This window comes from Alligator sinensis, unplaced genomic scaffold (assembly GCF_000455745.1).
Source record: "Alligator sinensis unplaced genomic scaffold, ASM45574v1 scaffold451_1, whole genome shotgun sequence".
Taxonomy (NCBI): domain Eukaryota; kingdom Metazoa; phylum Chordata; order Crocodylia; family Alligatoridae; genus Alligator; species Alligator sinensis.
The window spans coordinates 437030-451568 of NW_005842097.1; the positions used below are offsets into that span (position 1 = coordinate 437030).

General features: G+C 45.2%; 1 protein-coding gene and 1 long non-coding RNA gene across 2 annotated transcripts in view; one reads left to right on the forward strand and one right to left on the reverse strand.

Annotated features, from left to right (window-relative positions):
• Positions 1–14539, forward strand: part of TMCC1 (transmembrane and coiled-coil domain family 1) — a 169903-nt gene that overhangs the window by 125048 nt on the left and 30316 nt on the right.
• LOC112550392 overlaps positions 1226–14539 on the reverse strand; it is a 74118-nt gene continuing 60804 nt past the window's right edge. The window contains exon 3 of the long non-coding RNA XR_003094213.1: positions 1226–1860. This is a non-coding gene — a long non-coding RNA (uncharacterized LOC112550392). The remainder of the gene's footprint in view (positions 1861–14539) is intronic.

Below are 14539 nucleotides of genomic sequence, written 5' to 3' on the forward strand. Positions count from 1 at the left end.
AGCCCATAAATTAACTTCCTTCTTAGCAGTATGTATACTTAATAGCGAAGATATTTTGTGGGAATACCCTCTTGTAATTGAGCCTCTTAATTGGGTGCCTCTTAACATAGGTCAGAATTGCTTAGCTTTCAGCTAATAGCACCCCAACAGATGCAAAATGCCCAATCCAGGTCTCACTTCAGGGAAGATCACCTCCTTCCCATCTTATCAGGAGCGCTCAGGATCTGTATTCCTTACTTCCTCGCAATCAAGTATGCAGGGCTTCTAGATGAGGAAGACTGGACAGAAGAAACAGTCCCAGAGCCATGTCAGTGTAATTCTTAACTTTAATGAAAAACGCATAATTAGCAGAAATGCTGCACAACTCTGTCCATCCACAGAATAAATTACTAAAACCAAGGTGATCAGAGAATCTGTTTTTAGCCAGTCTCATGCTTCCATTCATTTCCCTGGCCACTCCGAAATTTATTTTCGATCCTTGTTTTAAAATAACTTCTCTGCTGACAAAAGAGGTTCATAGTTGTTTTATTTGCCTTGTCTGTGGCCACATAAATCCACAAGCTTTCTGTGCTGTCCGTTGCTTCGCAGTTGCTGAATTTACTTGTTTCTCATGTCTATATGAGAGAATCTCCAAAGTAAAAAAATTCCCCTTACGCCACTTAATAGAAACTTGGAGAGGTTGTGATTTGTTGCAAGACGAGCATTCCTGGCTTCTAGTCCTGTACTCTCAATTGTTCGACAGTGCCTTTAGGCTTCAACAAAAAGGGGGTCTCCTTTATCTGTTCTTTTTTGTAACTGCCTTGATCACGTTCAGGTCAAGTGGAAATACTTTTTTCTCCTTGCTTTATTGAGCAAGAAGCTAACTGCAAATGTCTTCCTGCCTGATTCAGTGACTGGAAATATTTTTAGTGGGCTCAGTAACTCTGTTACAAAGCATTCATGTGACAAGCACAGATCACTTGTTTTCTGTTGCTTTTGCTTTCTAGAACATCCACCCAGGGCTCTTGCCAACATACCCAGGGTCCTCCTGCTTCATATTACAGTGATTACTGTGAATTCAGCCTAACACGGCTGGAGCCAGGCTCCACTACCGTTATTCTGAAGTACAGCATGTTCGAGCTAGAGATTGACGCTGGGTTTAGACTGAGCATTCCTTCTTTTACTTCCGAACCAGCATGGAAACTTCCTTCTTGCCTCCTCCTGAAACAGTATGTTGCGTTTTGTTTTGTTCCTTCCACCCTCCCCGTATCTAGTTGTTGAGTGTGGCTGATTTTGCTAGACAGACTCGTGATGGGCAATGAATGCTTAAAAAAGCTCAGCATTTTTGTCAGGCTCTGTTCCCAGCATTGACAATTGTCTTATTAAAATTCTGTTTGCTAGTTGCTATTTTTTTTTTTTTTTTATAGCTAGGACCAGAGAAACCAAATTTAAATTTGCTCTTATGTTCTTTGCCTTCTGTAACTGTGTCACTTTTTTTGGCCCCCTCTTTGGACCTGTGATATTGTAATGTTCCAAGTCTAAATCTCTTGAATCTGCCTAACTTGAAAGAGAGTATTTAAAAACTAGACAACCAGCTGGTGTTTAAGAGCACTTGTTCAGTTCTTTGTATGTAGGTAGGTGGCTTGGTCGTGATGTCGGAGGTTCCTTGTACGCGCAGGAAAGCTGTGTTTTTGTTTGGTTGAGTGATTGGAAATGATTTCTACTACAAAAGCCCCTTGTCCTTTGAGCAGCCCATTAGAGCTGCTGCAGTTATAGCAAGCAACTTTGACTTCAAAGCCCCCAGGAAGGACTTCCCTACAGCAGTCCACAATGCCGTGATGTGGAGTTGGTGCCTTTAAACAGGACAGAGCGCTTCAGAACCTGAAAAGATACAAAACACTGCTGTAACCTCCAGAAAGCCCAGAGGAAGTAATAGGACTGACAGCCTTTAGGACTGTTTACAGCATGAACCATGTATGTGGCTTGTGCAATAAGTCCTTGCTCTTCAAAACCAAAATATGCCCCTGACTTCCACCTTGTGTGTATCTGTTTTACAAGCACTCTTTATGGGCAAACTTGAAACTGGCTGTTTGAACCAAAAAAATAGCAGATGCTGCTGCTTTTATGTCAAGTCTGTCTTCCAAAAACTAGATGTAGATTAAGTAGTTTCTGAAGTAGCTAAACTTTTTTCACTCTCCATAGCATTAGTAATATTTCATATGTATTGGTTCATGTGAGATTGAACAAGGATTTCCCCGCCCCCTCCCCCCTTCCTCCCCCCCCCCCGCACAAAAAAAACAAGTATAGAAGTATAGACTTAATTTCCTTTTCTGTTTTGTGGCAATTCTGTTCAATGTAGGCTTTGTTTGAAATGGTTTTGTTTTTCTATGCCTTGCAATGCCCTTTTTTTGAGTCAGCAATCCTGACACATCACCGTTTGTTCAGAGGTTATGAAAGGTCAGCCTGTTGGCTGCCTGCAGCTTAAAATCCAACTACAACTTGTGTCAGGAGATACTGGAGGGAGTGGAAGGGGAGCGGTTGAAAATAAATGGAGATCCATAGGAGGAAAATAGGAGAATGACATACTGTATTTGGGCTCTGTGCTCTTGTTCCTAGAAGACAGAGCCACATTGTTGGGATAAAAAAAGTAAAAATACCCAAAGCATTCAAAGTATTTGCGCTTTTTTTTCTTTGCCATTCTTTTTCTTTATGTTACTCTGATTAATGGCTAGAATAGCATTGAAAGGCATCACAGATCCAAAGGTGACCTGGAAAGGAAAGAGAGCTTGGTTCTGTACTTCTCATTTTTTATGACTGAGAGAGAAGCTTGAAGACTTAAAGATACTGTGTTTTCTGTTTCCATGTTAGAAATGTGGATTGTGTGTAAGCTGGAAGGCTTCGATCAGGGATCTAGTGCAAGAGATGAGTGAAAGCTGAGCTATTAAGATAGGGAAGGAATTTTTAGTCCACCTGTTTCTGGTGATACCTATGAAAGGGTAATACTTGGGCTAACAAGTTGTTGGTTACCCCTGCAAGCTGAGCATTGAGATTAAATAGCTTCTAGGCTATTGTATTAGATGACTCTGTCTTGTCACCTTTTGGTGGTATTGTAGATTTTTGTTTTCCCTTTAGACTAGGTTGCTAAGAGTGTCAGCACATGACAAAGCCATATGGTTCATCACTCCCTGCCATTATAGAACAGGAAATCATAACTGCCTCATGTTGGTAACACAAGTTATTTACTTGCACACAATCATTCTCGTTTTGAAGCCACAGTATTGGCTGTAATCATATGGATCTGGTCAATAATTCCTCACACATGTACAGTAATATGAACTGCAGTTCAGTTTTGCAGACACAATGTTACATCCTGTGTAACTTGCTGTATGTGGCAGTTTACATTGCCTGGTGTGTTTATGGAGAAATGCCTAGAAACTCAAAAAAGAACCGAAATAGGAAGAGAAGAGAAAGGTCCAGAGAGATGGAAAATGCATTACAAAAGCACCTTTCCTTCATAGTTTGGAAAGGAATTGAAAGACAGCCAAAGCTGGAGAACCAGTCCAGGGAAAGTTGCTCCAAACTTCCTCTTACAAGTTCCCTACCATTGTCATGGGATAAAGTGTTTAAGTCACAAGGAGGCAGACATAAGACGCAAACAAGGCAGCTTTAGAGGGAAAAGACTGTTCAGGATCAAGGGTCATTCCCGTGCTTTCTGATCTTGGCAATAACTGCCATTCTGTTCCTCCAGGCTAATACATGTTTCTTTTAGAAGAAAGACTTTTCTCTGGAAGTATTTAGTAGCATGTGCTTGGTGCAGCCCAGAGCTGACAGGCAGATGACCCTGGCTCAAACTAGTTTAGAGATCTCCCAGAGGAAGAAGAGAGTTGATTAAAGGAGCACAGCCAAGAACATAACCTTCCTGTGTTTTCATAACGGAGAGGGCAAGATGTAGAACCCATTTTAAAATGAGAGGAAAGCAGTTTAAAAAAGGTGAGATGACCAGTGAGAGAAGGGTTGGGTCATTGCTAATCCATAATATTAAAAGTTGTCTTGCGAAAGTCGACACTGCAAAAGCCAGTCTCCTGCTGCATCATATCTAAATTCCCCATGTTGTTTTAGAGGGAACTGCTGGAAAAGGAGTTAAGAGAACTTTTAAAAAGAAGCCAACACAAATTTTAGGTACTGTCTCCCATCTTATTTGTGAACATATCTTGGGTAACATTTTAATTCATTAAAAGGTTTCAAAAGAGTTTGTTCAGGATTCATGGTTGATGAATCAACCATGACTAACCTACTGTGCAGCAAAGCATCACTGTGTAACCGTGCACAGCAGCTACTATGCAGTAGATTAGTCTACTGCATGGCTTTCTACTGTGTAGTAGATTTACCACTCAGTAGCTACTAGGCAGTAGCGCATGGGTAGATGGCTGATCAGGAGCAAATTGCTCCCAGTCAGGCTAGTCAGCAGGGGCAGGAGAACTGTCCCCTCCTCTGGGTAGCTGCCTGCTTCCCAGCCCCCGCTGCAGTTGGCCAGTTGAAGCTGGGGCTGGGACATTGTCCCTTGCTGCTCGGTCCTTGCTTTCATCTCTGAGTGAGGGCTGGGGCATCCTCCTCTGCCCCAGCAGCAGGCAACTGCCCAGGACAGGGGTGCGAAGCAGCTGCTATGGAGGCGGGACAGCCCCCTGCCAGCCAGGGGCTTGCACCCAGGGGAGCCTAGAGCTCCCCCTGGCTGCCGTATGAGAGCAGAGCAAGGCAGGAGTATCCCTGCCTTGAACTGCTCCCATAGGGAGCAAATTTGCTTCCAACAGGCGCACATGTAGACGTGCTCCCGGGGAAAACATAACGCGCAGTAAGCTTTCAGCACGTTAATGGCACATGTAGACCCCTGTGTGCTATCTTTCTCCTTTTCATGTTTCATAGATTTTCATAGACATTAGGGCTGGAAGGGACCTCGGAAGGTCATCGAGTCCAGCCGCCTGCCCAAAGGGCAGGAAGTCAGCTGGGATCGTAGGATCCCAGCAAGATAAGCATCCAATTTACTCTTGAAGGTGTTCAATGTAGGTGCTTGAACCACCTCCGATGGCAGGCTATTCCAGACCTTGGGGGCTTGGACAGTAAAGAAATTCTTCCTTATGTCCAGCCTGAAACGGTCTTGCAGTAGTTTATAACCGTTCGACCTCGTCATCCCTTGGGGCGCTCTGGTGAACAAAGTTTTCCCCAGATACTGGTGGTCACCCCTGATAAACTTATAGGTGGCCACCAGATCACCCCTGAGCCTGTGCTTTTCCGGCTACAGAGCCCCATAGCTCTCAGCCTGTCATCGTAAGGTCTGTTTTCCTGACCTCTGATCATGCGCGTGGCTCTTCTCTGCACTCTCTCAAGCTTCTCCACATCCTTTTTGAATTGTGGAGCCCAAAACTGGACACAGTACTCCAGCTGCGGCCTCACTAAGGCCGAGTACAGGGGGAGAATGACGTCCCGGGATTTGCTTGAGAAGCATCTATGGATCTGCAAGTTTTTCCCCCTAAGGTGGAGAACCTTGCATTTTTCAGTGTTAAACACCATCAGGTTCTTGTCTGCCCATTTGCTGAGCCTCTCCATGTCAGTCTGGATCCATGTCCTCGCAGCGCTGGCTGGATCCAGGAGCCAGGCAACAGCATGCTGCCGCGCCCCACCCCGCCCGGGGACTGTGCGCCATGGGGGGAGTGTGGGTGGCGTCCCCATAACCCCACGCTCACACCCTGCCCACCCAAGCTCCCGCCCCGCTGCAGCCCCACCTGCTTCCCGGAGGGAGCAGGACGCTGCGAAGCCTGCAGCAGCAGTGTTGCCAGCGCTAGCAGGGCCGGCCCTTCCACCCACGAGGGTGGGAGCGAGACATAACAGGAGAGGCTGGGGTTGGGTGCCTCGCTGCCATTTCCGTGGGCAGAAGGGCTGGGCGGGGCACAATTTGGTGCGGGGCGCCGCAGGCCGGCGAAGGTGCCTGGCGGGCCGGATCCAGCCCAGCCCCGAGTTAACGGATCGTCAGTGTTTTCAGGAGTTTGTTCCTTCGGCAACAGGAGGGAAGGAGCCCGGAAGCTTCTCCGGCAGTTGGGGGGGGGGGGGGGGGTGGTGGGGCAGGCATATAGCATTGTGCTGTCTTGGGTAGACTCAACATGCCTTTCACCCCAGCCCTGAGGGGTCGGTGCTTGGGAGCTCAGCCCCTTTCTTTAAGGACTGCCTTCTCTCGGCGTGCCTGGCAATTGCTGAACTCGGCAGTTGAATAACTTTTACTGGGAGCTTTGCCCAGCAGGGCTGCCTGGCAGCAGGGGGAGACAACTGGCAGCAGCCTCGGAGAGCTCGTTTTGCCTCCTCTTGCTGCAGTTTGCGAATCCCTGCCTTCTGCACAGCAAGTATTTCAGCTCCGCGGGCCTTCCTCTTGGCTTTCCCTTGCTGCTGAGAAGGTAGTGGATCCATGGCGGCTCCAAAGCAGTAGGAACAAGTGAATCCCATTGCTGCTGAAAGGATAGTGGGGGTTGCAAGCTCCTTCCCTGCTTACTTTGACAAATCTCCCCCAGAAAAGGAGTACTGAGAATGGGACTGGCCCTGAAAACGTGGGTGGCAGCAGGGACTGAAGGCAACTAAGTCCATCTCTCCCTATCAGGAATGTGACACCGGCAGTTTGGGCCAGTTTCTTGTGAGGACGGGAAGTGGTGGAACAAGCAGGCCATTGGCATCCAACACTGAGCAAATCTTAGCTGACTTGGATGGGCGTTCAGCTTTGAAACCAGGATCCTGGGGTTTCATGTTGAGCCTGCTCTTTCTCCAGGGGATCCGAGTACCGTTCCACACTCATGCTCGTGCGTTTTCCCTGGGCCGGAGGGGAAGTCCCTTCATTCATATTTGTGCCTGAAACAGAATCGCAATGCGTCTTCCGCGTGCTGTGTGGCTTTCAGAGTCATCACAACCTTTGTCTGCAGCGGAGAAGTCTTTCAAAAATATCTTTGTTAATGCTGGTTCAACTCAGGTGTGGTTGAGTGTGGTGGTGTGAAGTTGCTGCCAGAATTTTAAGCACCTTTTTTCTATAACCGTGGCCAGAGGAGTTCTAAAATGGCATTAACGGCCAATTGGTTCTCCCAAAGTGGCCGATGGGTATTAGCAATGAAAGAAAAAAAATTACAAAGCGGACTGGGTCTAAAGGGATGACTTGCTCTTGTACATACAGCCCTAATCTAACCTAGTTTGGAGAGCCCTCTACTAGTTAATCACAACTGTACTTTTACAGTTTGGGAAGGGGATCTGTTCTACTTTTCCACATGTGTGAGCTTGGAAATTGCTTATAAAATACCCTATTTTCTCCCTTTAATACCAGGCTGCTGCACAGTAACTTGTGCTAAGCTTCAGGTCACTTGGAAAAAAACCCTGCTGCAACTACACAGACTGTGGGACAGAGTCCAAATGAAAGAGTCCAAATATTGGGTTACCCGAGTTAAATGTGGGGAGAAAGCAGGGAAGAACACTTTGCAGGTTGGTGGAGGAAGGGTTTCGCGCAGTGAGAAGATTCTGACAAATGACAAAAGAGCAGGCCCAGCTCCTGAGCTGCTGTGACTCAGTTACTTACTACAAAGAGATTTTTTTTCTTTCATCTGCCTTTCGGAAACAAGGTGCACATTAAAGTTGGGGGCATGTTGTATGTAAGAAGATATGGTACCTTTCAAAATAAAATTGAAGTGCCTATAATGCCCTTTTGAGTTTTCCCAAAGTAAACCAATGGCTAAGCAGCAGCTCTGCAGAAAAGGACCTGGGGGTTACAGTGGACAGTAAGCAGGATATGAGCCAGCAATGCGCCCTTGTTCCCAAGGTGGCTAACGGCATCCTGGGCTGCATGGGTAGGATGTGCCCTTGTTCCCAAGATGGCTAACGGCATCCTGGGCTGCATGGGTAGGAGTATTGCCAGCAGATCAAGGGAAGTGACTCTATTCAGCACTGATGCAACCACATCTGGAATAGTGTCCAGTTGTGGGCCCTCCACTACAGAAAGGATGTGGACAAGTTGGAGAGAGTCTGACAGAGGGCAACAGAAATGGTTAAGGGGCTGGGAGAGGCTGAGGGAACTGGGCTTATTTAGTCTGGAGAAAAGAAGACTGAGAAGGGATTTAATAGCAGCCTTCACCTCCCTGCATGCAGGGTTGTTGGGTCCAAAGAGGTTAGAGCTGCACTGTTCTCAGTGGTGTCAGATGACAGAACAAGGAGCAATTGTCTCAGGTTCCAGCAAGGGAAATGTAGGTTGGATATTAGACACAAACCTCTCGCTTAGGAGGGTGGTGAAGCACTGGAACGGGTTACCTACAGAGGTGGTGAAATCTCCATCCATGGAGGGGTTTGAGACCTAGCTGGGATGATTTAGTTGGGGAGGGGGTCCTGCTTTGAGTACCAGATGACCTCCTGAGGTGCCTCCCAGCCCTAACTTTCTATTATCCTATGAAATACCATATGATGAAAGTTCTCCAGACTAAACCCACGCTAGGAGTAATCAGATTATTACAGGCTTGTTGCTCCTTCGTGCCAGCAAGACATGCCAGCAGGGAAATGAAGGGGGCCATTTGTAAGCCCCTGCAGCCTCTCCAAGTTGCAGTAAGCATGGAAACCAAAAGACTACCAGCTTGGTGTGTTGGTGGTTATGTGGGTTAAGCTCAGATGGTTGTGATTTGATCTGCTTGTATCAGTGTGGAAACTTTCTAATTACCTCATGATCAAACAATTTTACACAAGGTTTCTCCTGTCACTGAAGTGATGATAGACACTGGGAGTAACCATATTTTATGACTATTGACTCCTTCAGCAGTCAAAAGTGAGCCATGCTCACTAGAGACTATTGGACTTTCAGCAATCTCTCTGGTCATTGTAGTTTATAATAACTATCTATCAAATCTCTTACCACCAGTGGTTAAAGTGAAGTACTGTACTAGTAACTGTGCTCTGTGTTATTTAAAAAATGTTCCTTGCAAAGAACCAGGTGGGGCATTTTCCAAGACTGGATGTGAGGCAATAGGTTCTTGGAAGCTTGACTTAAACCTACTTGTTAACAAAGCTCCAGGTCTCACGGTGTCTTGAAGTTGAGTGTTTTGTCAGCATTAGTCTCTTTCTAAATACCTTTTGTGGAAGGAGAGTTACACTTGCAAAGTCCATTTTTAAATAAAATTAATCAGATATTAGTCTTCCTAAACTCAAGAAAATCCTTTTTAAAGGGCTTCCATCCAAATGTGTGGCGCAGGACTTTAAAACGTGTGCAATTAATAAAAATGAAAGAAGCACTGGAAGATTTTCTTTCGGATGGCTGGTAGGCTGGTTGTTGTTTTCCATAAGTAGTACAGATCTTGGTTGTTTTGGCCTCTGAACAAGTCAAGAACTGGTAGGATGATAGTACCAGAAATACTGTGCAAATACAACCTGGAGGGAAGTGGGGAGTAACTCCTAATTCAAATCAGTTGAAAGGGGTTAGTTTAAAAAAAATGCATCTCTGTGATTCCAGTGCCTCTGTGAAAAAGGCTTCAACCACCCAATTCTTATATGAGCCTTCTCATCCCAGGATACCCTTTTAATGCCTTTCAGATCCTCAAGCTAAGCCAAAGGATATTCTTGATTCTTCTCAAATAGAAAATGATCAAGGAGAAAAGCTTTCATGCCACCTTCTGTGCGTCATAAGGAAGCCAAAAGGGCACAAATGTATTTTTCACTCAGCAGCTCCTCTGTCATTCTTAGTATCCATAGGGCATGTGTAGATGAAACAGGGCCCTAAATTGAAGCGGTGGGTTTTAAAAAACACCAGTTCAATTTAGGGCTGATTAAACCCTGGTGTTGTGCACACACGGGCTGACTTACCTGCCTCTCCAGTGGGGAGGGGAAGGCAAGCGGAGCAGTCCCTCGGCTGCGGTGGGGGGCTGGTGCTTCCCTCCGCGGCAGTGGCGGCCCTCCCCCCAAGGTGGTACCCACCTGCAGGCACCCGGCTCGGGCGGTCCCAGGGGCACCACACTTCCGCACCGGGGCCCCTCTCCACTACTAAATCAGGGTTGGCTGGTTGGTTTATTTGTTTTTCAAACTGTGATCATTTTTATACCTAGACAGACCTTGGAAGTGAATGTCCAATGCTTGGAGAGCTTTTAAATATTTAATATTTATTATTCAAAATTGCTGAAGCAGTTTTAAAGATTCAAATACAATTTTAAATAAAATAATTCTGAAACTCCACTTGCTCCTTCAGTCACCTGCCAAGAACTAACTTTGTAATTCTTTGTCTGCTGTAAGATTGGCAGTCATCAATAATGCCATCAGGAGACGGAGCTTCCTGGAGTCCTGAAATTTGTCAGTAGTTGCAGAAGGGAGATGGTCTCCTGGGTTGTCTGTCCAGTCACCTTTGTTTATATTTGACATGGAGTTGGACTTTCCAAGTGCTTCAGACTTGGTGTAAGAAAGGGAGAAGAGAGGAGGATGCACTTTACCAAGACAAATTTGAAAACATCAGAGCCTTGCCTTAGTCTGTACTGATGCCAAAGAGAACCCTCCCCATCCTCCCAAGTTGGACAATACCACTGGTGGGTTTACCAGCCCTCCCTCCCTTCAGAGTAGAGCTGGATGTAAAACAGCGCCAAGACAAGTTCTCAATTCTACAGGATTTGTAGCTCTTTTGGGCCAACAAATACAAAATGATTAAATAAATAAATGCAATCAGTGCAAACTCTTTCATTGAACTGCTGAGCAGGCATTCAGGGTCAGCCTCGTAGAAATCTCTGCTGTATTACTGAGAAACAGGAGTGGTACAAATATAAAGCTAAGGAGGCTTTACAAAAGGCTGGCTTAGCCAACTGATGATTAGCCCTGGACATTGGATAAAGGGATTTGCACGCATTGTGTCTCAGATCACTGAGATTTGCAGCTTGCATGCCGGGTTCAGATTCCACGCGGAGCAGCGCTCCCTTAACCATTCCCTTCGTACTGCACCCTGATGCAGCTTTGAATCAAGTGAAACAAATTTCTCTTGTACAAACTGCAGGGGCCACGGTGTTTTCTAACAAGGTTGTTGTTTGGCATTGAGCCATGCGTTGTTTGGTTTGGTTTCCTCCTGTTCATCAATTGTACTTAGACGTCTGTTTCCTTCTATGCAGTTGTCTCAAATCTGGGCAGTAAAACACTTAGAAGCTTAATCAAACAAGCAGCCTTGTACCAGGTTGAATTTTAATTAGACGAAAGAGTATATAATACATTCTGAATCTAACTTATAAAGCACATTTCAGGCTTTAAGCATTGGAGGACCATACTAGCTACACAAGCTAAAATGGACTTGTAGCACTAATTTATTTTTGTTGTTTTTCTCCAGTTCTCCTCTGCTCCTGTCCTGCAGTTGTTTTCAGCAGTGAACAAGTTAAGTTGTCCCTATGAATAGTTTTTTCTTGTGATCTGAAGCCACAACATCTCTGCTCTAATATCAGGAGGACTTGTGAAGTAAACAAGTAGTTTAGCAGTTAGGAGAGAGGGTCTTAGACGGGCAGAAGTTGAGATGGGAGAGTTCAGGGTAAGTTTGTGACGCAGTTCCCCAAGTCCTAACAGTGTGTCTGGGTGGTGGTATCTGGCATGCTGCTACTGGAAGTGCCAAGTCTCAGGTGAAGCATAAACTGCTTGCAGTCTGTGCCTTACTGAAGGCTTTGGTGGTGTTTACAGGAAGTTAAAGATATTCTGCAAAAATGTTGGCCAAGTTCCATCTTTGGAAGTTACATTCTGCCTCCCTAAATTTCTCTGCTGATTCAGTGTTTTGATCTTAAATTTCATCTTAACTTCTGGTTACTCTCCCAAACTTGCTCATTCGTTGTATAATGTCCTATGCAATGCTGGCCCCTGGTGATCTCTGGGACTCTCTTCTGTCTGTGTTTTGCTTGCTAACTTCTTATCTGTGGCACTACATCTGCAGGCAAGTGTGTGTGTGTGTGTGTGTGTGTGACTCTAGTTTTGGGTAACTAAAGTCCCTCTGGATGTACTTGGTTCATATGTAAGTCCCTTGTTGGAAAAGTGCATGGAATACTTCTTCCCATCCTCTTCTCCCTTGTTGCTGCCGTTTCATTTTCTTGCTTTAAAAAAAAAAATGTTGGCAGTGAGCAAGTCCCAGCAAATACACTACTCCAGCGTCTCCCTCCTTTTTTCTCAACTGGTGTTTCAAGCAGCCTTGAAAAGAGTCCTCCTACTACGGTCATATGAGCAGCTAATCACCAGAATTTAAGCCGCAGCAGAACTCCTGTGCTTTTATTTTGTTCCTCCTCCCTCCACTTCCAGCCCCACTAAGTGGCTTCTGCTGCAGCCAGACAAAGATGCAGCCCTTCCCTGGGCCTCCTGGGCCCCTGAAGCAATTAGGGAATCGCTGACTGGAATGGAAGAAGAGGGAGGAAAAGAGGTGTTTTGGAGCATACAGGGGTTCTGTGCAAAGTCCAGGCATTTTAACCTAAGTGCTTTCCTTGCATAAGACCTTCAGAACAATCTCATCCACAGCATTACAGGAGCTATTGATTTATTAGGCTTTTTCTGTTCTTGGCTTGGACACACAGAACATTTATGTCCCCCACATTGGTTAAAGGCTTGATTCAATCCTCCGGCTTTTGCTGTGGTGCTTAAATTACTGCAGACAGTGCTCCTCCACTATGCATGGCTTATTGAGAACAAAGGCGAGGAAGAAGGGAGGGAGAAGAGCTCAGTAGTGAAGCATCAGAATTAATTGCAGCAGTGAAGCTCGCATGCATGCGCTGCCAGCTCATGCCTTGCCAATGAATGGAAAGAATCGTCCTAAACTTTGTTTGTAATGAAAGCTCCTTGGTTGGCACTGTTTTAAGGATGATGTTTGAGTGCATCCATGTACATGGAAATACTTCTGTAACGTCATTGAACATCAGTCCTCTGTGGCCAGGATTTGGAAGCAGAACTAACAAAACTTAAAGAAGAAAGCATGCCCTCATCATCTTCAATGGGGAATGAGACTGATTTTGCTTAATGGAGGTAATATTGAGCCTGGTAGATTGGTTAATTTTGCTGTAGTCTCCTCTTTTTATTGTGCTGTATGGTTTGTGAAGGCACTCCTCTAGTCTGATAAGGATTCCTGAGGGTATGGGGGTGCTTTGCTTCCTGCTTTGCTATGCTGATGTGGCCAGTAAGGCTAGATCAGATCGTTCAAGCTACATCTTGTAAGTACCATGTTACTGTAGGCAAGGCTAATAACTTTTCCTCATCAAGTAATGACTTCCTCTTGCAGAAGAAAACTATAAAAATAAGGTGCTGCCAAGAAGCTAGGCTGGGTTAGATGAAATCCAAACACAATCATGTCTCCCGATCTGACTTTTTCTGTGTTAATGATGTCTGTCTTACTACTGTAACTCCACCCAAGAACGTTCTCTGAGGGTTAGAAGCAATTATAAACTCTTTGCGCACACAATTTGGCGTTTGATGCTTTTTACATTCCATGTTTGTCCCAGTTTTAGTTTAAAACAAAAAACAAAAAACCCAACCATAACAGCTCTGAAGTTTATTCAGAACAATTTGTGCAAGCCCAGGTTTCTCGCAAGATGGTAAACTAAGTGGGATGCCTGTGCTTTAATTCATGTTCTTACATGGACTGGAACACAGCTGATGAGAGAAATCCTAAATTTAGTTGAAGAAATTAGTAGGACAATGCTGTGAAATGCAGCCTTGCTAAATCCTTTATGTGCCCCAGATGACCACTTTCTTCTTGGCAGATGACAAGAACAGCTTGTTGGCTCAAGAGTGCTAGCTTGTTTAATCCAAGGTTTTCTTTACAATCCAATCTCTAAGTCATTCTCCTTGTCGTCTTAGAGTAATACCTCCTAGTAAGTGGAGAATGAAAATCTTAACTTCTCATAACCCTAGCATGGAGAAACTCTCATACTGTGTTACATAGTTTTAAACCTCACCCTGACTAAGTATGTTTGGTATGCTTTCTTAAGGGGCAAAATGATAATAGTCATCAAGTGAATGAAATAACATCTTTCATCTTTTTAGTCCTGAAACCATTTTGGTGCCAGTATGCCACTGCTTTATTTAACCCTTTATGCTAAGGTTGTACTTGGAGCCAAAATGGTTGGTCTCGTATATTCTCGTAGGTGCTGTACAAATGTATAGCTCTAGCAAATGACAGTCCCTTCAATGGTTGTACTCTTGCTTCCTCAGACTCTTTGAAGCTAGCACTATACACCAACTGGAAGCAAGGACCCCCTGGCAATTGCCTAGTTTTCTGCCAATATACTGTAGGATGGAGCTAGGACCAGCTGAGTTAATGCAGCTGTTATCTTTGTGCCTGTGCACTTAGGAAGTGCAACTGTACGCTGCTTTATACAACCTGATTCATGCTAAAGATTAGCTTCCAGGCATGGCAACCCTTGCAAAATATCCTAAGACAGCTGCTGTAAGTAGCACTGTACAAGTGTATGCTTGCGGTGTTCCAGTCGGTGCTTTTTTGCAGTGTGGACAGCATCTAAGCATTGATTACCAAATTTACTTGTTGACTGGGGGGAAAACAGGTTGACGCAGGGGG